Source organism: Manacus vitellinus, unplaced genomic scaffold, assembly GCF_001715985.3.
Source record: "Manacus vitellinus isolate BGI_N305 unplaced genomic scaffold, ASM171598v3 scaffold_34_pilon, whole genome shotgun sequence".
Lineage (NCBI taxonomy): Eukaryota > Metazoa > Chordata > Aves > Passeriformes > Pipridae > Manacus > Manacus vitellinus.
Genome location: NW_021940488.1, coordinates 1945236 through 1969766, shown reverse-complemented (window position 1 = coordinate 1969766; position 24531 = coordinate 1945236). Strand labels below are relative to the sequence as shown.

The 24531-nt window shown below is 38.0% G+C and overlaps 1 long non-coding RNA gene across 1 annotated transcript; it reads left to right on the top strand.

The window, feature by feature from the left end:
• The first annotated feature begins 4242 nt into the window (after nt 1-4242).
• Nucleotides 4243-22679, top strand: LOC115307630. Its single transcript, XR_003915952.1, has 3 exons — nt 4243-4286; nt 19447-19535; nt 22554-22679. It is a non-coding gene; the product is annotated as an uncharacterized LOC115307630 (long non-coding RNA).
• The last annotated feature ends 1852 nt before the right edge of the window (nt 22680-24531 follow it).

Sequence of the window (24531 nt, the reverse complement as noted above, 5' to 3'; positions counted from 1 at the left end):
TTTGCTGAGAAAGGAAGTATGCATACATGAATGTTATATAAAAATTAAATAAGTTTTCTTTGATCTGTTAACAAGAAAGCTAAACAAGCCAGTGGATATTCTCCAAATAACTTCTCATTATTAGAATTTTTTTTGATGTCCAAATTGCTTCCCAAAAAGAACAAACATGGGTCCTCTGGGAGAAGAGACCTGAAAGCCAGAAATAATCATTCTCTACACATCCTATTGTTAGGTGATGTCCAAGGTTAAGAGTTTCGTAGAACTAAAGAGAAAGACCATTTAGTTAATTTCCTTCAAATGGTTTCATATGAATAGCAACAGGACTTTAAGCAGGTTTAAGCAGGTAAATACTATCCTCTTTGGTTTTGTGAATTTTAATTGACTTTTCTACACTTCTGGACTACTGTCCTTCTTTCTTCATTTAAAAATTCAGGTTTTGAGAAATCAGATTAAGCCTTTGTGTTCTACCCATCAGCAGCCAGCAATGACTAATGCAGTGGGGTGGGAGTGCACTTCACTGGCCTCAACACAGTGTCGCTGAGTGGCATTAGGTGGCACAACTGCTGCACACCTCCTCAAGTGCCTTGTCCAGCTCTCATCTCTTGGTGTCCCTCATAAACTACCCATGGTGAAGGCTCTCAGAGCACAACAACTTGCCCTGCTACCAGTACTTCAGAGGTGCCTTTTTTCTTGGAAGAGCTATCAAACCCCTCTGTGTAAACCTCACAGCCTCCCCCTCTGTAACATTCAGACTCTGTTTGCCTTCAGCAGATGGTCCCTGGCCCCCAGCCCCTCAACTGTAGTCTGCAAGGTCACTCAGGAGTCAAGGTGGAATTACACAGTCTGTCCTATTTTACAGCTGACAGTTCCTGTTGGGTGACAGGCACCAGAAAGAACCCGGACCAGAAAATAAAGTTAATGATTACAGATCATAGAATCTTAACTGTAAATGGTGGGTTCTTCCTCGTATGTCAAATATTTATTTCCCTCTTCTCATGTCAGCTTCCACCACGAGGACAGGTGAGCGGCTCCATAGGCAGGAACTGCATGGATCAGAAAATTGGCCAGCTGTTTGCACGTCCAAAGGCAAGTTAAGTGGCTACCTTCTCCTGGAACTTCAAATTACCTGATCAGGTTTAATACTTCTAAGTTCACCTGAGGAAGTCTTAATCATGGTGAGTTAATCATTCAATGCACATCTGACCAAGGCCCTTGGCAGTGAAAAATATTCCAAAGTGCTTTTAGTAGATGGATGTTATTGCTTTACAGTGTAGAGTGCCAAACAATATATTAAAAAAGACACTGTATGCAACTAATTATCAATCAGGAATGTGAGGTTAGGGAAAAAGGTGTTGGAATGCAATAATGAGTACAGAAAAAGCAGCATTTAGTGTAATAGAAAAATCAGTGCACCAAAGATTCAATTCTGCAAGAGTAGGTGTTCTGCAAGTTAGATGTCTTAAACTCATCACTACTTTTAAGAACAATGTTGCATATCATTCCATTTTGAAATTCTATTATTATAAACATGAAAAGATTTATTTATATAACATGATCTACACAAAAAGAGTAAGACTAAAACTTTGGACCATCACAGATGCATATAGGTATTAAAAGGACACTTGCACAACCAATATCTTTTTTCATATGTTTCTTGTCTGTCACCAGTTTTAGGTGTGCACTGTATATTTGTAGAAAGCTTATTTGATGGGAAAAAATGTGAAACTGAGAAGGAAACTATTTTCATAACAATGCTCAATCATTTGCTTCAAAACTTTTAATTAAAATTTAAAATAAAAGGCACATTTTTCCTTGTTCAAAAAAATGCTGAGAATTGCAGTAAAGAAAATGAGGACTTATATCTCTACAGAATTCCTTTAAGCTTCACTTTACCTAATCAAGTCAAAAGTATAAGTTATCCATGAAGAACAAAATGTTACATCTGATTCAAAGAAACACTAGAGTTCTAAATGTATTGTGGTTCATAGTTATTTAAATATTTTAAAAAATTACTATAAAAACCTTAATAATACCATTACCATTAAAAAAATCTATTAAGCTTTTCAAGTCATATTCACTTTCTGTGATGTTTTGCAAACTTTCCATCTTATTTTGGTACAATATTTCAACTCTATACAGTCTTTTTTGTGAGTTTACAATACAGCAACAGTAACAACAAAAATAACAATAAAGCCAAATTCTTGAAGTCTTCTGTTTTCACTCTTTTCTTGAAGCTCCTATTATTGGTTTTCTTCCTTTCTGCGACTACAATCATGCTATTCCAAAGGAAAGATTTTACACGGGTTTGCTGTGAGCAGTATTTATACATATGGTTTCTACTTCACTGTATTTTATTTTTCAAGTCTGCACTGCCAAGAAACTGCACATTTGCAAAAAACATACAATTTGATGACTCCTTTACAATGGCCCGAATTAAACATTAAAGTTTGTGTGAAATACCATCTACACGGAGTACAGATGAACAAATTAAGGCCTGAATACTGCCAGTCAACACACAGAGACAGCACTGCTATACTGATGTTCACACGGAGTTCTACTGAATTTCAGTGAATCTCATTACATGGTTCCACATACTCAGCCATCTGTAGGATGAGGGTTTGACTTTGCTGCTTAGGAGTCACTGATGAGCTCCAGGCCTACCATCCTGCAACAAAGCCCATGAAGACAAACTTCACCAGCTGCAAAGGCTGTATCTGTGCTGTATTCATTGCAGGATCTTAGATTCAGGCTGGATATTAACAGACAACATCAAAATGATTGTGCTTTGATCTAGCAGCTGTTATCATCCAGGAGTTCTAGCAGAGGACCGTGCTTTTATCCCTCATGAAGGTAACACCTAAAAGCATGCAAGACACACTTTAAATAATGGGTGATTTAGTATCCAGTTGATTACCTGCCATTTTTTATCAGATTTTTTTATTCACATTAAAAAGGGTTAATTTTTCTAGAATGTATCCTAAAAGAAGGCATCATCCATTTTCATTGGGCCAAGATATGATCATGATCAGAAGTTTGTGGGGGTAGAAAAAGTCAATCTTAACATAAATGAACTATGAAATACTTTCTACACCACAAAATCAACATTATTAAGTCCTAGGGAACTATCAAGCAGGACAACTAAAAATCACATTCAAACTAATTAAACCAATCCTGTTCAAGTTTCTCTTATGTTCATCCATTAAAGTTTATAATTAGCTAATAACATAAGAAACAAGGGGGATTGTTTTTCAGTGTCTTTCCCATTAACCTAATTTACCAGAATAGCTATGTTCAAAGTAACAAAAATTTAGGTTTTGTGTTCTTCAAGATTATCTACAGCATTTTAGCATGTCTAAATCTGTATACCTTTGCTGCTTACTTCTAGATATAGCACATTGTTTTGCTGTTAAAAATAGCCCTCTTTATTAATCACGTACTCAGTACAATGGCGACACACTGTCTGTTCTAGTCCACATAAAGTGTCGTATCTTCTAGCAAACAACATCCTTGAGAAGAAAATAAACCTGAGGTAACTATTTACAGTGATTGGCGGCAAGTATTTCATGGTTTTTGTTTATTTCTACATCGGGAAGAATATTCCATCTGCCTTAAAGATAAAACTTTAGCACTGGAATTACATGCCACTTGTAATATGGTGTACAATTGGAAAATACTGCCAAAACCTCAGCTGCCATAACTCTCTATAGTCTTGCAATTGTTAGGGATATGGTCCCAGAGCATAAAATGCTACAGGATAAAATAGGATGCAATATTGTGGATTGACTCTTTTTTTTTTTTTTTGCTATATGTATAAGAAAGAGTAACTTTTCCAGAAGTTCTTATCCACTTTTCCCTAGAAATGTGGAAGTAGTGTATTGCTCAAAGCACTATTTTTGAGGTTGGCTTTTAGTTTAGCTAGAAACATTTTTGGATAGGCAGCAGAAACCCATGCTACAGTTCACAGAAGTTAAACATCCAGATCAGAACCAGTATCTTTACACAAGATTTGATTTCCTACTTTTTTAAAATAATGTCATGAATACACTGTGATCCTAAAACAAAAATTGAAAAGGGCAATGAATATTCTTAGCAAGGAAAAATAATCTGCCTTCATTTTTTACTTCACAGAAATGAAAAACATTTACATTAGAATTAGCCTGGAACATATTTTCAGCAATAAAATTAGACACTAAACCAGAAACTTAATGCAATAATAGTGAAGATGTCCTCTGTTTTTCACAGATCACACTACACAGACTGCAGACTACTATAAAAAATAGATGATGGTAAGTATTTGAGGGAAGTAAACAGACGGTCCAAGCCCACTAATCCAACATGTAATAACATTTGCCTGCAAATCAGGAACACATAGCTATAACTGATGTGCTGAAAGAAAGGAAACACAGAATATTTATTGAGATTTCTACCAGAGACCATTCGGATTTGATGTTATCTCAAGATAAATTCGACAGAACATCTATTTTGCTCTAAATTACAAAAACAATATTAATTTAAAAACAATGTCACTAGCAGATGTTAAACCAGTGAATCTACCTCTACTTAGAATGCGTAAAAGAAAAACTATGTAAAAAATTTAGAAGTTGTAAACTTCTATTTTTTTTCCTTTTATTACCAATCATTAATCTGAGAGATGTCACCCAACATGTTGTTTATTTAGCTCTTGATCTTTATTTGTCATAATTTTATAGATGATTTTTAATTTCTCCTTGGGAGTTGTTTATAGAGTTACTGAAGTAAATGCTTTTATGGCTTTTAGGCCTAACAAATCTTTACCCCACAAACAATCATATTTGTGTAAAAACACCTGCAGAACTGGACACTAAAGGATTTAGCTCATATTTTTTCCTAAGAAAGCTAGCCCCAAACCAAATCTCTTTCTCTGCAAAGAAACTTGTGCTTATTCTTGATCAGGTTTTTGTGCCTAGTGCTAACTGATACTCAAATACTTGAGTTTACCCCTAAAGCATGAGACAGAAAAAAATTTACATGTAGTACAACAAAACCTCTGTTAAATATAGCTATGCACAAAGAAAATGGTTTGCTAATACAATCCTTTATGAAAAATTTAACCTAATATTGCTGTAATATATAAACTGAAAAGCAAGTATCATTGATCCATTAGAGGACCTTCTTTAGAAAAGTAATAGAGCTGAGAATGAATCCTGTAAATTTGGGTTGGTTTTACCCTTTCATGATTCTATTGACAAGCCTCAGAAGTAGGATTTCTGCCATACATGATGATGATATTTTAATATCAACAAGCCTTACTATAAAGTATTGCAGTTTACCAGCACAGATCACCTCATAGTTAGAGACTAAAACACTTTTTTTGCTGTACCATATGGTCTGGTACAGAGAAATTAGCCACTACCTTTTGCAGTTATTAAATTGTTCTTCTGTTTCCAGTGGGGAATCAGGTAGGTGATTAGAAGTCCTAATCATTGAGATTATCCATGCAGGAAATGTACCACCTAGCCATTTTTTCATCTTCTTTAAGTGGAAGAAGTACCTGCAATATGGAAAATACCCCAGAGGGCAGCAGCGTGGAGGTGAAGGGTTGAGGGTGTAATTGTTTTTGCTGCCTACTGGTGCCTGGTGGTTTTGGTGCTGTGTTGTGGCAGGGCCAGGCTCCCTTTATGCCAGGGCCTACATGGAAAGAAAAGATGGTGACAACCACAAAGCACTTGGATTTGCCCTTAAGAGCAAGGTCCTTCTTCCAGGGGACTGCAGAGGAAAGAAGAGGGAGTAAGCTAGAGAACGGATGAGGATAATTTCATAGAACCATAGGCTATCCTGAGTTGGAAGGGACCCACAAGGATCATCGAGTCCAACTACTGGCCTTGTGCAGGACAGTGCCAGGAATCACACCATGTGCCTGAGAGCATTTTCCAAGCACTTATTTCACATGGTAAATATTCTCTTGACAGAATCGCTCTTGGAGCACTGGGACACATGCTGGACTAGCAAAACCTTGAGACAGAGAGACCCACATCAGGGGGAAAAGACTGCCTACACCTTGTGGGAGAGGGGAATACTGCAGCTGGGTAGTCCACTGCATTCTTGCAGGCCAGAGATGCCTCAGCAGCTCCCAAGTCCAGGAGTTGCAGCTGCACTAAATCATCAGTTTCCCTATCTAACCCCAATTTAGCACCAATTTTCTAACACTAAGGTGAATCCATGCAACTGAATCTTCACCTGCTTAGTGTGTGGGTGCACGGCCATACAGGTGGGATTACATTCTCCACATAGCCAACCAACATTACATCACTGTCCTAAAGCATTTGCAACTTTATGAAAGGGAAGAAATTCAATATCTCTTTATTTGTAGCAAGAAGCCAACTTCTTGCTGGCTATTTTTCACAAGAAGAATCTCTGACAATCATGCAGAGCAAGCAATTGCTAATTAAGCTAATCATTTGGAGACAGGCAGATCTATAGACATCATCAGGCACACCCTGGTGCTGTCTCTGCTAGTTCTTCCCTCCATTCTCCTGTAAAGGCTGTTCTACCTTTTTGCTACCACTAGTTGCTTTGTTTTTCCATGGTCATGTCAGTGTAAGAACAAAGGGTATGTACACAGGGAAGGAATGTTGGGCACTGTTAAGATAAGGAAGGGACAAACAGTTTCTTTTCTCAGAATGTACAAACCTTACTTTTTTAATGATTTCCCCATAAATCCAGAGTTTATTCAAAATGCACACACACTGACCAACAGCAACTCCCATAAACAGACTTGGTTGTTCTTATTAAGTGGGAACTGTGACTGCTCCTCAGTTTAGTCCAAAACACATCTCTCTGCCCCTGACATGGGCAGTGAGAGCAGCCTCTTCCATAACTTCAGTGATACATTTCCTGCTTATTGCTCTAATCTGTCTGTCCTTGCTGTGGGTTTTTTTGGCAAAACACTTAAGAAATGTATAAATATTTTTTACGCACAAATATTGTGGGGGTTTTATGGCCTTATTAGGCCAAATTTATCTCAAGCAGAGTTCTTTGTATTCACACAAGACAATAAAAGGTTACTGAAACTTGACCAGTTTTTGTCAAGAAACACAAATTTCTGGATCACAGGACATTTTGCCTTCAAAGAAGACATATCAAGTAATTCTGAAAGCTGCTGTACAGAGCTTAATTTAATAGTGACTCAGGAGATGATGTCTCTAGTGAATTTAGACCTACTTCTGGAAGTTCTCTTTGACATAGTCCCACAGACCTTTGAAAGGAAATTGGGACCACAGGAACAGAACATTTGCATTAGGTTACTCAAGATCTTTCTAACCTTACCTATTCTGAAGAGAGTGTTAATCTAAATAGTAGCCTTGTTTACATTATGTGAATCGAATCCCCTCACATGGGCCCAAAGGTGAAAAATTTGGAATCAGTTAGTGGCTAATCTTGCTAACAGGTGTGCTCCAGTTAGACACAGGGCTGACCAGAGTGTTTGTTTAGAAAGTATGGTCATGTTTTGGCCCCTCATTTTCAGCATGTAGTATTAGGCCACACAAGCAAGTGGCTGGCAAATAAGCCTGTATGGGGAGGTATCCTAATAGCTCTTCTGAGGGAATTAGCTTTGCCTTATGTTAAATATACTAGCGTGGGTTATATTATTTTTTCCCCTACACATTGAACCCAAATTTGCCATTAATAATCAACAGGTTTTCCTGTGTCCCATCTTTTGTAAACTGCTTTTCAGAAACAGAGAGCCCATGACTCCTTCAACATTAATCAGCTGGAATAAGAAAGAGCATGGAATAAGTCAATGTTAAGTAGGCATTAGAGACTCCAAAACTGTTAGCATTATCTGACTAATAAGCAGTGGTCAGGAAAGTGTCACTTTGTAGGCTGATAATACCATCATTACTTTGAAGTGGTGCATGCACCAGCAGAGAAGGAGCACTGCTGTTTCTAGAACAACAAAGGCATCCTGCACACGCTAAGGGAGAAAGCAGACATGAAACCAGATGAAAGAATAGAAGAGGGTTTTCTGTTTTACTAAGCTGCCAGAGTACCAAAACTGTACATATGAGGCAAAGGAAAACAACTGCACACACATAAGGAAAAAGCCAAATGTGTGGGATTCTAGTTGCTGCTGAATGCTTTATTCCTCTGGATCAGCACCAGTATGTGAAAGAACACAGCAGAGAGCAGTGGGAATTCCTCCAAGACTAAAAGGAAGATAGGAATTATTAATTAGAACTTGAAATAAAGTGTGTGGACCTATAAATGCAAAAATCCAAACAGAAGTCTATGAACAGAGAGTGAAAGGTTAATCACCCCTGGTATTGTTATTCAAATTACCTGAGAGCTGGAGTGAGGCACTGTTCAACCTTTGCATGGGTAGGCAAAGCTGACCCACAGATAGCTGGCAATGGTAGCCACATTAAAACTTGCTTTCTGGTGTTCTAAAACACTTCAGGGTAATAGCTATATAGGTTTGCCCTTCAGTCAAAGCAACATAGTTTTCTGCTTGGATGGCATTGGCAATTTATCTTTGATTCTTTTAATGTTGAATACCACCTATGACAGAAAAACAGATCATTTCTTAGTATAGCACATCTTGTACTAGGCTATTTGAACTTCTATTTTCCATGACTTAGAGGGGAAGAAAAATCAGAGAAAGACAGACAAACAGAGGACAGATTGCTTTTCAGTTAAAAGTTCAGGAAATGTTTTCCCAATCCAGGCAGATTATGCTGGTAACTGAGAAGCTGAAGAATCATCATTACGATAATTTTTTCCCTTTTTCATTCCGTCATTAGCCCAGAGATCGCAATGCCCCTGTGGGGCCTCACTTCTGATTCTCTGAGGAAAGCTGAGCAGTCTTCAGAGCCACAAGATGAGACAAAGCTGCAGCTATGAAGAGTGGGGCAGAAGCTTTGGCATCTTTCCCTCCCACAAACTTTTATTAGAGGTCAAGCAAACTACTGAGGCCTGCTATTACAGAGATGAAAGAAGAACAGTTTTGTGATACTGCTGATATATGTAAATAAATAAATGAAATAGGAAAGACAATTGAGGCTCCTCGATTCCAGTTAGGAAAACACAAAATGACAGCTTTCACAACAGACTGTTCCTGGAATGCTTTTCAACCTTCTGACCTCAAAGTCTTACAGTCCAGGAAAGGACAGTTTGTTACACAGTGCCTGAGTTCAGTGACTATACAGGCTTTAGATAGCAGTAAATTTATTCACCTCCCTTTTTTGCCCTCCAGTGTTCCCAGGTACTTTATTAGGTGGTGGTACTCCCCAGTTTAGTGCTCCCACTAAGAGTCTCCAGACCACACTGTCCCTTGCTGGCTCCTCCCTCCCCCTCCTCATGAGGCGGGATGGAGACAAGAATGGGAGATGAGAAAGGTAAAGATCCTGGTTGAGATATGAGCAGTTTACTGGAAACAGCAATGAGACAAGAAAACAAACAGTAAGGGCAACAATACTAATGAAAGAAGGTACAAGAAAGAGGCGAACGAGTCACACTGAAACTCCCTGACAACAGAAGATACTTCACTGCTCCCTCTGCTACACTATGTCAACCCCAGAAGAGACTCCCTTCCACCCACCCCTGGCAATGATGTAAGGTGGTATAGAATAACCTCTGGCTTCAAGCCATGCCCCCTCCTGGCTACTACAAAAATTAACCCTGTCCTAGCCGAAACCAAGTGTAAGGTGATAGATAAAACCACATAAAAGAAGAAAAAAGGCTCCTCGTAGTTTCCTGGACAAACCCTGCACCTCAGAAGACATTCCCAGAAACTGATAAAAGGATTAAAATGAAGAAAGAAGTGATAGGGAGACAACATGGCCTTTTTTGGGGAACATCCTGGCCACCGGGAACTCATGAAGTGGACCCTTGGGCCTATTTCATCAGTCTATCACCCCAAAATTAGTTTATTTACTATAGCCACTCAAACTGCCTAAAGAAAAAGGTATAGAAAGAGATTGAACTTAAACAAAAATCAGGGAGAAGTTCCATCCATTCCGTGGAGGTAACCAATGGGCTACCTTTCTCTCCCTCCACCTTCTCGGGATGCCTTGGGATGAGCGATCACTTTATACATATACACTGATTTTAGTTCTGCTCCATAGTACTTTAAAATTTTTACTTATTTTTTGTTAGTTCTTTTGTTTTAGGGAGGGTGCTTAAGCTTTGCTTTACTTATTCTTTGTAAGTCGTCTTATTGGTAGGCTGCTTTTGCTTTAGGGCATGGCTTAATTTTTAGCTTTAAGTTTGTAAGTTATTTGTAAGTTGCTTTAAAGCCTGTGGTTTGTGAGTGGCTTTGCTTTAGAGTTTTGGCTTCAGTTTTGCAGTATTAATATTCTTTGTAAGTTGCTTTGCCTTAGAGCAAGGCTCATGCCCAACCTTGCTGTTGTTGCTACATGGTTTCAGCATAACTTCTGCAGTTAAACATTATCACAAACCCTATAAGTTGTCACAAATTTGTATTAATAAGCATGTTTTTTTGTGAACCGTTAGAGTGACTCTGTTTCTGGCTGCTGACAGTTTCGTCGACAGCAAAATAACTCATAGGAAAAACTTGCTGAGGGGTTTTCCTACAGCTATTAAAGGCAGTCCTTATTTAAAAAGGTATCAAATGTCCTGTCTGTCTCAGTGAACCTGTTAAGGAAGAGTCTCATTAGGTGAGAAGCTAACAGGCTGTTTTGGACATTAAAAGGCTTTCACCTCCTGGGGAACACTGGCTGACAAAAAAATAAATTAATACAGGTTGGGCAGAAAATTCATCTTTTCTGCCCCTTTCCATGTGACACCAGGACATGGTGTTACAAAATCTGCCAATAAACTCCATGGTGCTCCTGGGAGCTTGAAAGATGCAGTCCACAGAATATCTCACATATCAGAAATAAAAGAAAACCCAGACCTAGCTTTTACCACTACAATAGAAAGTAGAAATTAGGAAGGACTTATAACCCAGTAAATGGATAAGTTTTAAAACAGCAAAATTAAATTTTGTGCCATATTCTGATCTGAAGGATATTGCTAGGAATTTGTAGGGCAGGGAATTTATATTGCTTCCTAAAATATTCACATGGTTCCATTCAAAAAGCTATAAAGATGAAATTAGGATATGGAAAAAAACCCATACTAACCTGCATATTTTCCAATTTAAAATAAGTATTAAAGATTGCTTTTATTATTTCCCTCCACCAACAGAGAACTACTATACAGCCAAGAGAAGACAGAAGCTGCTGCCTACTTTCTAAAATCCTCTTGAACTCAGGACCATTCTATGTCTTTTAATTAGAAAGATGTACTAAAGCACAAGGAAGCATAGCAGCTTATTAGTTGCTTCTCTCCAAAGTACAGATGATAGGACAATTTAGAAGAACATGCTGATATCTCAGCACACCTCACTCCAATCAGGTTTTTCATGACACAGGCACTAGAGCAAACAAACAGGCCCATGTGGCTGTAAGTTAACTTCTGCCTACAATGAGCATCAGCAGATGAAAGGAGGGTACTCCCAGCTCTCTGAACAACCCCAGTTTTCTCAGCCTGTGTTTGTAGGAGAGGTTTGTTACCATTAACTTAAGAAAGTGATATTAAGATGTAAATAATGCTTTGCATAATTGTACTTGTTTGCTACAGAAGAACTATGCAGCAACATCTGTGCCCAAATTTCCCATCTCCACCTGCTGTAGATGGCAGATGCTTATGTCTTCTGCCTTCCTTTCACTCAACACAGGCCGCAGGTCAGCCTTTGCCCCCTCATTTTCCACCAGTCCCTCCTTCCCCCTCACAGCTGTTAGCATCCTTCTGCATCATGTACATACAAGCAATTTGAAACCCAGTTGGAATGTCCACAGAAAAGTAAATAAATGAAGCTTGGATATTAATGTACTACCCTTTTAAGCCTTTTTTTCCCTATTGCCACAACCCCTGTCTGTATTAAGTTCTAGTTGGAATTTAAGGAGATTTTTTACTGACACGGGGACATGCTAGATTAGGGGTCTTTTGCAACAATAGGATATCTCATGTCACTTTATACTTATTCCTGAATAGGTAGAAGTCCACCTCTCATAATCCATCTCATTTAATGACATTTTAGCCTATACTGTAATCCAAAATGCTCTTTTCAGCAGGAAATACTTTATAAGGTCTACATCCTGCCATCAGCCCAGGCACTGATCTCCCACTTGAAAACAGTGGAGAAATCTGTGTAAAATATCACTGTCAGGATATGGGTAATCACTGATCTTTTTCTGGCCAGTAGTAGGAGTAGAAATATGCTGGTTTTCTCATATTTAGCAGTTATTTTGCCTGAACTCATTATTTACCTGTATATTATTATTTGAAAAAGCTTGTTTTCTTCAGATCCCTAAAGGGGAAGAGATCCACGCCAAGTCTACCCACACATAATTATATGTTTCTAAAGCAGAACTGTTTTTTTTTTAAAAAAAGTCACTTTTTTCAGTCCAGGGATGGAGAAAAATCTGTCTCCTTGACAATTCCAGGAATCAAAAAAAAAAAAAAATTACTAATTTGAATTCCATAAAAAATGTTGTCATCTGTCAAAATTCTGTATTCATTTACCAGCTACTTACAAGAGGCAAGATTACTGCATTTTTTTCTCAGACCTAAGCCTCTAGTAGTAAATAAATTGTAATGGATATACTGACAAGACAGTGAGAAGACAAGGTTAGCAAGGTTTCATGGAAATATATTTCTCCAAAGGCACTCTTAGGTCATCCCTGTCAACTGTTTATTGGTTTGTATTAAAACATTTTGTAAAAGCACTTGAAGAGGTCAAAAAAGAAGACATCAGTATCTAATCACATTTTGTGATCTACATTTTTAAAAAATATTCAATTACCACTTACAGTCAGAAAGAGTAAAAGAGCAAAGAAAGGGAAGATCTCCCAAACCCTAATTTCAAGCCTGTAGCACCAAATGGTGGTGTGATTTTAAGCTGTACTTACTATCACTGCTTATTATGAGCTTAACAGCATTAAAGGGATGTGTGGAGCTGGAGGAGTGAAGAAATTTCTTCTGTTCACTTTCTGAAGGTGTATGCTTACTTGAGAATATAAACTTTCATTTTTAACAAGTTACTAAACCTCACAATTATAGAATACCTTTAGAAGTATGTCTTCAGCACAAAGAAAATTAAGGGTAGGTTTAAAAACTTGGTTTTTACTAGAGAAAATCAGGGGAAGGAATAGCTGACAGATGTTTATAGGACTGAGGTTAGCAGTGCAGGATCTATACTCACTTCTCTCCATCTGCAAAATAATCTTTCTGAAAGCAGAATTCAAAAAGGAGAAAGTAGAAGATATGTTGAAAGGGAAAAAGGAGGTAACTGAAGGAAACCTTACTCTGTTATTCAAGAAAAGAATCATAGAATCATTTAGGTTGGAAAAGACCTATAAGATCACCAGCTCAAACCATCAAATATAAACAGTGGTATCTTCTGTTCCGTGTTTCCCTGTTCTTTTGCAGCAAATGGCCCAGATTATCAGAGGCAGATGTTACACCATGGGAAGAACACATCTCTGACACAAGGAAAAGGATGTTGTCTGACAAGACACGCTACATCAAAGTTGACACCAAATCATTTGGTAAACCAAGATGAAAAAGAAGTGCAGCTCATGCAAAGAGATGGATTTTTTTGTAAGAAATAAAATAAATTTTAAAGAAGTTTTACTTATCCAGATTCACTAGCCGCACCAAAATTCCCAGCTGTGCATCAAAAGTAGTTGTAAAGGCCAAGAGAATCAGCTTCCTGTTGCATATGGACTTCTACTCAAGCAAACGTAACAGACACAAAACCTCTCATGTGTCTTTTAGCATACAGTTAGTTACTGAAAAAGACGGAATAAAACCTGTGGAAACAGGAAAGGGGAAACAGAAGTGCTTGTATCACATCAAATTACAGTGTATTTCTACATACTTTATTCTTGCTTTCCAGCTGATTTAGTGAACAGCACTGGCTCTCACACAATCTAAGAGGTTGAGCTGCATGGCTGGGAACAGGAGATGCAAGACAGGTCCGCCTTTCGGTGGCAGTGATGTACTGGCTCTGTTCATCTGAGCTGATTGAAATGCTACTTCATCTCTCACAGTGCAAAATCAATTGGAGTGACAGGAATCATTTTCCTAAACCACTTAGGCTGTGTAAGAGTGCATCTGCACATTTCCTTTGTAACTTTGAACAAGCCCCAGTTTAAGCCATTAAATGAACACCTGAGGTAAGAAAATCTGACCAGCTGAACTTCTCTCAACTTGCAGCATTGCTAGAAGAGACACTTTCTTAATCAGACAGACAAAACAAACACTTAAAAAGTGAGGGCATTTTGAATAAACTCACAGGTTTTTTGTATGGAGGCTGTAGCTTGTGCTTACTCAGAAAACAGATGAGTCAGTTAAAGATATCTATACCTTCTACCAACATTTCTTGTCTGTGCAGCACAGCTGGCAAAAGAAGGATGTGTGCTCATGCTTGCAGCTCTTGTTGCTCCACCAGTTTACACAAAATGCCCATTTCTCACTAGGGTGGTAAAAGTCTAGGTTTTGTTCTGCTGCCTCTATTGTGAAAATGAACGTTGGGAAATGAGACATTTGCCTGAATGCACTCAAAAGTCACTGAACTGAGCAATGTGGTGACTAGGCAGCCGAAGTTTCACAAAGATAAATATAGTATGCACGTGCACAACCAGCATATAAATAGTTTACATGTGACTACACAGGCATGTACAACTAATGTCTTTTATGTGGTCTGTGGCTTTTGTTCAGCTCCTAAAGTTTGGCATAATATTGTTCTTTCCCATTTACTGAAGGAGATATTGCAAATCTCACAAATTTGATATAAGGGCCATCTTATGTTTATTAATTTTCCAGGCTCCCTTCCCAAAACTCTTATGGTTTGCAAGAAAGAACTTTGATCCCAATTACCTCTAGCTTAGTTTGGAGCCTCCCAGACTCACCACTCCCCTGCAAAGAGTCTGCAAAGCCATGACCACCTTCCTTTGTCCATTCAATTGAGAGAGAATTACCCCAGCCTACTACGGGAACTCCCAGGTTTTGCTTTCGTATTTTGAATTAACTGATTTTCAAATCCAAGTCATTAAAAATGGTCTTTTCTGTTGATTAAATTTTACCAAAAAAACCCAACCAACCAACCAACCAAAAAAACAACCTCCACAAACATAACACGATTTCCTTGGTCTGAAGTCACTGTTGGCATAAAAGTACCATGACATATCTGAGGCATAGGTTATACAAAAAAGGAACCAACATGGTTATTTGGAGTAAACAAACCAGTTAGATAATGGAAAAACTTCCATAGACCCTCCAATTGAACCTATGTCTGCAAGCATCAGACTTAACAAAGCTTACTTTCTTTCTGGTTTATGTTTTATGATGGATTGGCTTAAATGTCAGGAAATTTCTGACCCACCCTTGCTTCCTCTGAGCTCTTTTCCCCAAAGCTCAACACTTCAATTTTTCTCTTCTGTGTGGACTCGTCAGTGCCTAAGGCAAGCATTTGATCAATTTAAAGAAACATCAGGAGTGGAAAATGCAGTCCCAGCCCACTCTCGTCCTGGTACAAACATTCATACCATAATGCAATGAAATGGTTTGGATTAAAATTATCTTTTTTTCCTTATTGTTTGGTGGGTTATAGTGTTATTCAAGAGAAGAGTGATCCCAACTCTAACTTGCACATATAAAAGAAATAAACTGACAGTTAATCAGATTTTAAAAAAAACGGATTTAAATAGATGGCAATCACTATGAAATACATCAATTTTTTTGTTTCCATGCAGAAGTATTTGGAATATGTGAAAATAACAGGCATGTGAGATTAAAGATAAACCTGCACAGTCGGACACACTAGGCTGAAGGCCATTTTCCAGTCTCAAAAAAAATATATCTAAGTCATTAAAATAAACTTGCCAGGGCATTACATGCAAATAGTCCAATTAGCACATGATCTAAAATGCCATGGTTGAATTTGTCTAAGATGCAAAGGACAGAGCACTAGTGGGGGTCATGCAGAGACCCAGTGAAGAGATTTCTCCTCTCTAGCAGGTAATCAGAAGGCTTTTGTATGATCAGAATTTGAATAGGTTGGTTCCTGTGTTGAATACAGTAGATACCTTTTAAAAAGTGTCATGCATCATGGTTGTCACTGTGGCACCTTTCACAATCAACAAGTTCATCATAAAAAAACCAAGAGAATAAACATTTCTTGTTGTTACTGTCATAACTTACCCTTTCTGGACATGATCAGAACCATCCTGTCTTGTCTAGCAAAATTCAGAACTGACAACTTGAAATGATCCTGAGTGCACATTCATTAATAATCAGAAAGAAATAGTTGCCAGTAGACGGCAGAAAATTATGGAATTTTTTTCTTCTGGCAGGCAATAGATAGGAAAAACTTAACTTAGCCAAAGTAAAAATGTCAAACTGTCGTTATCAGAATAATAAAAATGTTATGGAAAGATGTTTTTTATTGATTCATGATGAGGGTTGTGATTTTTTGTTGCTTTTTTGTTGTTGTTGCTTTGGAAATTACAGTGTCAGGAAAAAATCTCTACACAAATCCTGAATCTCCCGTCCTTGTCCTTCTGCTATGATTTTTTCCTTTTTCATTTGATGCAACTTTAAGACAGTCCTCCAACACAACTTGGAAAATTCATCGCCTGAAACTGCCTAAATTCATGTCTGGTTTTAAATGCTCAGAGAAAGCTTGGGTTTGGCTTTAATCTACATGCCAATTAGTTTCCTTAGCCTCAGCACAGACTTTAATTGGATTCACTCTCAGGACAAAATGACCTTTCCATTCACAGCTCTGAAAATTCCTTTTACCCAAAATTTTAGCAACACAATTGTGTATTCATATATTCTTGTGGTTTTGCAAAGTGTTGAAATGAGTTACACATATATATACAAACAAACTTCAAAACTGCCATGGAAACTTGTTATTAGTTATAAGGGTCTAAAAACAATAACACAAAGGTACACAGGTACGCTAGCTATTGATATTATGGTTTCAAGGCAGAAAAATTCAGATCAGATATTCTTCTCAACTCATTGTTTTGATCAAACTTCCCACAAGCAAGTTTTATTAACATGTTAAATATGTGCAGTCACCCATACATCTCTGCACAACTCACTCCTCCTTCCACAGGGCGGGTTCTGTTAAAGGGTGGATGTATTTGCACAGAAGAGGTCGATTTGGGCCACAGTCCAACTCCCAAGCAGTCATATGATTGTTTTAGCCCAGTATGAACCTTAAGTTTAAAAAAGTCCTGGTGAGAGAGGTTATTAGTGAATGCTAAATGCCACTCTAACATGTTTGGGTGTTTTGGGGTTTTTTTGCAAGTGTTGTCCATAAGCAGAACTAAGCTTGTGTTTGTCTCAGTACCACCTGGGCAATGCTGTGGCTTTGTACAGACATTGAAAATTTGACAAAATTGCAAATTCTATGGAATCCTGATAGTTCAGTGAGATTTTTTTACCACTGTGTTTGAATGAGCTCAGGTTTCATCAGATGTAACTGTAGGGTGGAAGAAGAACATGTTGGTCAAGTGTGACTCCTGCTCCTCTGCTTTTTAAAGAAGAAGAATTGAGACACTGAATGCCAAGGGAGAAGAAAGGGACATTATGTGAGAGGCAACATCAGTTCATCACCAGCACACAGAATGGGAGCTGAGAATTAGCACTACTGCTTTCATTGCCAGTCCTATGGGTGAACTTTCACAAGGGGTATTTTTTTCTGAAATCAATTTTCCCGGTCCATCACATGGACACACACCTTTTCAGGATGCTTTACTACCTCTGACTTCAAACATATATTATCTCATTCTTTCAACAAATTTCATTTTCTCTGCCATACAAATCAATAGTTGCTTCCTACGACCATTCAAGTTTCTACACTGATGTGATAAAACATATATTCCTATTTCCAAATGTGAGATTAATTCTGAAGAGCTTTATTTGGTCAATCTCAGCACAAAGTTGGAACGTTGAAAAAAAGGCAGGTTTTGACTACAGCTTTATTTCATACCTTCCAAGCACCAGCTCTAGAAAGGGTTTGCAATACTTAGCAATACTGCATATTTTGCAATACTAAGCTTTCTGGAAAACCAAAGACAAATGAGCTCCCCCTTCCTCTGGCCCTTATTTCAGTCCATTAAATATCTAATTATTTCAAGATCTCTAGCTTGAATGCTTTCCACATTGTCTGGAATTCTGTTTTCTTGAAAGATGGACTTCTAGGTAAAGCCATTGTAATTACTTGTAAAAAGATTACCTTGTGTACTCTTTATTAGACCACACTCATTCTGGGTGTTTAGGATGACCACAAAAATAACAATTTGCTGATTATTCAGTTCTGTGTTTAAAATGTCACCACTTCTGTCTGTTTGGCAACATTAAGTGTAATTAAATACCAAACTTCAAAACAAAGTAGCATTAAATGTCCAACACCTTGACAAAAGTGATGAATTTGTGAGGATTCATTGACAGAATGCAGTAGGTTTATACCAACATGTGATAAGTTTATCAACTTCGTTTGATCTTTAGTTAGTCAGAAAATATTGTATTTACATATGGCTGGATTTATGCAGTCTGTTGGAAATGATCCAGTGTACTTGGCAAGCAAGAAAGATTTTGGCAAAGGATTGCATCTGCATTTATTGGTCTCTTGGGGCAAAGTTGTGTCATCAGGGCAATCTAATAAGACACATTTAAATGTTTCATTAGCATCAATACAAACACATGCAGGGTAAAGCTTCTATTTTTTAGTTTAGGTTTGTATAACTCTAATTTTTTATTTCTTTATGTTTTCAAAGAAGTCTGTGTTGATTCAAATCCACTTGTAACGTGTCTCAGGTCCCTTGTGCAGTGCTTTAGTACACCAGCAGAGAAATGCTAATAATCACACACACAAATACACACACACACACACACACACAGAGAGAGAGTTCTGGCACAGAAGACCTGGCTTTGCACACACACCAAAATAGATCATACTGAATGTAGCTGTTTCTTATAGATCCTGCAGAAATTAAACACTACATCTTGACTAATTACATATGTATTCCCCTCACAGTAGCTGGTCATGCATTTTTGCTTTTGATATGAATATGTTTCCAGTACAACTTTTGTTAAAAATAGGGTATTCTCTTCAAGGCACTGAACTAAAAGAGAAGTACATTCTCCGTCTTCAGCAGAGTCAGAATAGTTGTGGTTGAACATTTTCAAGAAGCTAGAAATTCACGTTATCTCTTCTGCATACATTTTAGAGTTAGCAGTGAGTTTAAAATAGGACCCAAAGAGTGAAGCCGATGCTGACCTATGGCCGTATTTGTATATAAAGAATCATGGCATTCTGAGGAACTTTACATGCACCATTTATTAGAAAGCAAACAAAACCTCCTTGACCTGTGACTCAATTTCCAGGGAGGTGTACCTGGTGGAGGTGGGAAGATCTGGTGGGGACGAGTGCTTCTCGGATCGGACCATAAATTGTGGAAACCCTGGACACAGAGGTACACGCCTTTTCACACTCCTTGTGCCAGAAGGCCTTCATTAAAGACCTGCTCTCTATCTTATCTCTACTAAATTTGTCTGAAGTTTTTCTGCTCTGAATTTTAAGGCAACAATAGGGAAAGGGGCAGTGGGTTCAGACTAAAAGAGGGAGAGTTTGAGTTAGATATACAGAAGAAATTCTTTACTGTGAAGTATTGTCACAGGTTGCCCAGAGGATGCTCCATCTCTGGTACTGTTCAAGGCCAGGTTGGATGGGGCTCTGAGCAACCTGATCTAGTGGAAGGTGTCCCTTCCAAGGTGTTCCCTGCACAGGGGTTGGAACAAGGTGAGCTTCAAGGTCTCTTACAACACAAACCATCCTATGACTCTAACTTTTTCTTTCCAGAATGGTGCACTATTGCACACAGACAACATGTTACATTTAAGTAGTTGGTTAAAATTCAAATAAGGGAACATAGGATATAAAAAGGCTTTTTCATTAGAAGAGTCCAGTGCTTGTAACAAGGTTCATTGCCAATGAATTTACATGATATAGGATATTAAAGTGTGCAAACAGAATATATGGGAAGAAAATTCAGTTCTGAGATGGTCTGATGTTATACAGGTATATGACATTGGTCAAGCATTCCATACAGGAGCAATGCAACTGAAGCTACATATTATTCTCTTCAGAACTTAAGAGATAAACAAGTAGCCCTGCACATTGTAATTACTTCTATCATGGTTTAGATTGTTACAAACTAAACTGCCCTTTTATCAACACTGTCTGCAGTTTAAATCAAAGGACATCCTAGAAACTGCCTGTGATCATTGGAGGGCAGCAGTACTCACTTGTAGATGAAGCCAAACCAGGAACCCATGACGTGAATAGTGTCAGGGAGAAAACAGAGCCAAGCTGACTGTGATCAGTTGCAGGATCTCACAGGCACAAGGACATGGGGATGCTCTGTGCACACCAGTCTAGGGTTGGAGTTCTCACTCCCCTACGTCCTTGAACTCACAAAAGGTGGTCATCCTGGACAATGGACTCATTTTTTTCTAAAGTGTGAATACTATCACTCTGTAACTCACGAGTCAGAGAGTGCCACAGCATCTCTCTTTCAGTTGGTAGTTGGTGGAAGATCACAGATCTAGTGGTTTAAAATGGTCTCACTGACATTAATGGCTTGGGATGGAAGATACATAAACCCTATAATTTATTGTGTGTATTATACTGCATTGAGAAGTTATTAAAAGATATCTTATGACTGGAATTAAGTGGCCTGAATCAGAGAACAATCAAGTGTCCTTCAAAGTACTGAGCTTGGAAAAAAAAACACTGATACAAAATAACCAAATTTCATATTGCTGAGTGTTGCTAGTGATCTAACTTCACTAAACTACCATGCTGAATAAAAGGCTTAGATTCACTGAAATACCTAAACATAGGTCTGTCTCTAAGCATTCAAATAAATTTTAGAGAAATAAATCTACACAAGCAGTGGATATTTCAAGGAAGTTTTGATATTATTCATATAATGCCATCCTTAATTCAGATTCCATCATAGTTTAAAATTATAGAATAATTGAAGCTGAGATGGATCTCTAGAGGTTTTCTTGTCCAGTGTTCTACTCTAAGGAAAGCAGTCCTCACTTTTATGTCAGGCTGCTCAGTCTTGTCCAGTGTTCTACTCTAAGGAAAGCAGTCCTCACTTTTATGTCAGGCTGCTCAGTCTTGTCCAGTCAAGTTCTAGAGATCCTCAACAATAGCAATTCCATGGCATCTCAAGGAAATTCATTCCAGCACTTAAGTGCTTTCATTAGAGAAAGAAAACAGTTGTAGCAGATAATTTGTTGATTATGTGAACTGACAGGAGAGCATCTCTGTTCTCAAAAAACCCTGTTTCCAATCCTTCTCTTATATAGACTATCAGAAGCATAGGACTAAAATGTTGCCATTCAAGTGAGATTTACTGATTTAACCTGCCTTTAGGCTCAAGGTAACAACATTTAATTGCCTGCGTCTCTGTGTTTTATGCTGTGGGTAAGCATTTAGTATGCAGCGTGCACAACATAGCCAAGGAAGAAAAGGTTGATTTCTCTCTGCCTACTATGGTTGGCATCCCAATTTCTGGGACAAAATCTCGGATGCAACCCTGAATACATCCTTCCAGTACCTGAAAGGACCCTACAAAAAAGATGGAGAGAGATTATTTACAAAAGCATGTAGTGACAGGAAAAGGTGGAATGGCTTCAAACTGAGAGTAGGTTTAGATTATCTATCAAGAATAAAAACTTCCCTATGAGGATGGTGAGGCACTGGAACAGGTTGCCCAGGGGTCTGGATCCATCCCTGGAAGTGCTCAAGGCCAGGTTGGATGGAGCTCTGAGCAATCTGGTCTAGTGGAAGGTGTTCCTGCCTACAACAAGGGGGCTGGAAAGAGATGATCTGTAAGGTACCTTTTGACCCAGGTTATTCTACGAGTCTATGTTCAGAATTGCTAATGCAGTTGCTAATACCACAGGGCTTCCCTCTCAATTATATTGACAATCCACCCCTGGAGCTCAGCTCATCAGGTACTGGAGGATTTTTCACCTTTATTTGAGTAACATGAACAAAGTGCTGGCCATTTCACTGGTCACCCAGCAATGCACAAAACCTTAATGACTATAAGTTCTTGCTTCCCACCCACACAGAGATCCCTATCTGATTTCAGATGGTTCCATAGGGAGAGTTGTCATTTGTATACAACATCAATAAATGAACCTTTTCATCTTTCCTTAATTTATCATTTCTCTTTCCAAAAGAAAAGTCCTCTGCAAACAGTCACTAATTATCTCTACGCCCTTCCCAGGAGGTGAGTGGGTTGATGACTTCCTTTCTGCTTCTGTTTCTTCTGTGCTGTACTTTGCCTTGCAAGAGCATCAGCTAGCTGTTTTTCCCATCTTTCAGAAGGCCACCAAGCAGGCTTCATGCCTTCTCTTCAGAATGAGGGTTGCCAAAAAACTGAGTTTCTGTTCTGTCCTATTTTCCTCAGGGCTCGTGGGATATGAAAAAGGAAGGCTGATGAAGACGTCCGGCAAGTATCTGCCTACCTTCCTGTTGCTCAAAACAACATTTGACTCAAGACTGGTTAAAGTCTATTTAAAGCAGCAACTTATTTGATTCAAATGGATTTGAGAGTCAATGCAAACATTCAACAGAGTTCTAATTACCGGTCTCCTGCCTACATTATCCTATCATCTGAATCAAAATAAATCTGATGGACTATAATAAAACACTTGGCAGCATTTTTGTGTTGCAACAATGTCCTCTTTGGTTCCACTGATATTCCTTAAGTGCAAATTGATATTGTTCCATGGGATACTTCCAGCAGACAAGATTAATTTGTATTTCCCGAGACAAAAAAAAAGCAAGACAGAGGAAGGGAGAAAGGCCAATACTGAATAGTTCAGTTTCATCCAGATTAAAGTGAAATTAAATGGTATCTTTGTTGTTATTTCAGTATGTTACATCTTCAGCACCTCAAGAATTGGGTGTCAGATCAAGCCCTAAGGAAAGAAAAAAAAATTAAAAGATGTGTATATACATATGTGTGTGTGTGTGTGTATATATATATATATATATGTATATACATATAGAGAGAGGGAGAGAGAAGGAGGGGTATTCCTTGCCTGAAACAAACTACATCACACAAAAACTAGCACGCATCCAATACAAAATGATGCTGAAGTCCAAATCCCATTCTTTGCTGTTGTTCCAGACTTTTCTTTTGTTCCAGAAAGTTTGATTTCTCCTTCTTTCCTGTGTTTTTTAGTGGATTTAAACTTTATACTAGAAGTGTTGAGCTAGTCACAACATACTCCTAAGGAGTCGTAGAAAAATATATTGATAGAAGAGCTGGACACTCTTTCTGCCATAGATAGATAAGCATTTCAGGTGACCTTATAAGATTGTGCTTAAGTAGTACTCCTTATAAATTAAAATTCCTAAGATTTCCTTCAGATTTTCACTTTGCATGCGAAGCATGTCAGCTTGATGTTGCTTTATTAAATACTCCAAAATTACTGTAATGCAGATGCTGAAATTCAGGGATGTATAAATCTTCAAATCATCCTCTCTTTTAAAAAACCTTCAAACGTAAGCTAAGTAACTGCAGCACATTTAATGCCACCCTCAAAAGCTTTCGGCTAAACCCTCAGGGAAGATACTACATGTTATAGGATGTATTAACCCTGGGTAAAAGTCTGTGCTATGAAACTACTTGACAGGAAGCTGCAGAGAACATCAATCTGGACAAGAAGCACTGTGGGTCATTCTGCCCTGGTATTAAGATATAATCTAGCATCCCCAGCTGGGAAGATACATAAATTCTGCTTTAGATGAGATAATTTTTGATGTAAATGAATATAGTGTATCTATCTGTCTTAGAAAAACTGAGGTAAGTTTCTGCACAGAAAGTGTTCAAGGGATATCTTCTCATTCATACGGCATTTCTGTAGAGGAAAACTCACTCTGTTTTTCTTTATCAAAGTTTACTATTGTCTTTAAAATGGATTTTAAATGTTTTTTATATAAGATCATTGAAGAGCAGATGCAGTTCCTGAAATTTCCACTGAAGCATGCTTCAGAACAGAGAAGGTATCCTCACAAAGTTTTTTTTTCCCACATGACAAAACAAAAAAAGGAAAAAAAATAGCTGCCCTGTTGGACTGCAACTTCCCTTCCTCTGGGTGTAACCTGCTCCATCATATCGGAGATTAGATTTCATCAGAGAATTCACTAATATTTTTTGAAAACCCTGAAAGGGAAAAAGGTATAACTGTCAACAGCTAAAATAAAATTTAAAAAAAAAATAGATTAAAAAAAATGTTAAGCTTGAAGATTCCATGTTTTGTAGACAATACAATGAAATTTTCCACAAAGACTTCAAATCCTAAAGGGATTCTTCTTAAATTCTATTGAGAAACTCAATATACTGTAACTTGGCAGTGAAAAACAAAGAGCCAAAGGCT